The following is a 1589-nucleotide window of genomic DNA, read 5'->3' as shown; positions in this document are numbered from 1 at the left end:
GCACAACCTTCCAAGAATGAACCAGGAAGAAATAGAAAATATAAACAGACCAATCACAAGCATTGAAATTGAAACTGTGATTAAAAATCGTCCAAAAAGAAAGGCCCAGGACCAGATGGCTTCACAGGCGAATTCTATCAAACATTTAGAGAAGAGCTAACACCTATCCTTCTCAAATTCTTCCAAAATATAGCAGACGGAGAAACACTCCCAAACTCATTCTACAAGGCCACCATCACCCTGATACCAAAACAAGACAAAGATGTCCTCAAAAAGAAAACTACAGACCAATATCACTGAGGAACATAGATGCAAAAATGCTCAACAAAATAGTAGCAAACAGAATCCAACAGCACATTAAAAGGATCAGGCACCATGATCAAGTGGGGTTATCCCAGGAATGCAAGGATTCTTCAATATACACAAATTAATCAATGTGATAAACCATATTAACAAACTGAAAGGTAAAAACCATATGATAATCTCAATAGATGCAGAAAAATCTTTCGACAAAATTCAATACCCATTTATGGTAAAAACTCTCCAGAAAGTAGGCATACAGGGAACTTACCTCATATAGGTAAAGAGGTAAAGAGGGCCTTTACCTATAATAAAGGCCATATATGACAAACCCACAGCCAACATCGTTCTCAATGGTGAAAAACTGAAACCGTTTCCTCTAAGATCAGGAGCAAGACAAGGTTGTCCACTCTCACCACTATTTTTCAACATAGTTTTGGAAGTTTTAGCCACAGCAATCAGAGAAGAAAAAGAAATACAAGGAATCCAAATTGGAAAAGAAGATGTAAAGCTGTCACTGTTTGCAGATGACATGATACTATACATAGAGAATCCCAAAGATGCTACCAGAAAACTACTAGAGCCAATCACGAATTTGGTAAAGTTGCAGGATACAAAATTAATGCACAGAAATCGCTGGCATTCCTATACACTAATGATGAAAAATCTGAAAATGAAATTAAGAAAACACTCCTATTTACTATTGTAACAAAAAGAATAAAATATGTAGGAATAAACCTACCTAAGGAGGTAAAACACCTTTATTCAGAAAACTATAAGACACTGATGCAAGATATTAAAGACGATACAAACAGATGGAGAGATTATACCATGTTCTTGGATTGGAAGAATCAACATTGTGAAAATGACTATACTATCCAAAGCAATCTACAGATTCAACGCAATCCCTGTCAAACTACCAATGACACTTTTCACAGAACTAGAACAAAAAATTTCACAATTTGTATGGAAACACATAAGACCCCGAATAGCCAAGGTAATCCTGAGAACGTAAAATGGAGCTGGAGGAACCAGGCTCCCTGACTTTAGACTATACTACAAAGCTACAGTAATCGAGACAGTATGGTAGGGGCACAAAAACAAAAATATAGATCAATGGAACAGGATAGAAAGCCCAGAGATAAACCCACGCACATATGGTCACCTTATCTTTGATAAAGGAGGCAACAATATACAATGGTGAAAAGGTAGCCTCTTCAATAAGTGGTGCTGGGAAAAGTGAACAGCTACATGTAAAAGAATGAAATTAGAACACTCTCTAACACCAT

This window comes from Physeter macrocephalus, chromosome 11, assembly GCF_002837175.3.
Source record: "Physeter macrocephalus isolate SW-GA chromosome 11, ASM283717v5, whole genome shotgun sequence".
Taxonomy (NCBI): domain Eukaryota; kingdom Metazoa; phylum Chordata; class Mammalia; order Artiodactyla; family Physeteridae; genus Physeter; species Physeter macrocephalus.
This window is presented reverse-complemented; position numbering follows the sequence as displayed.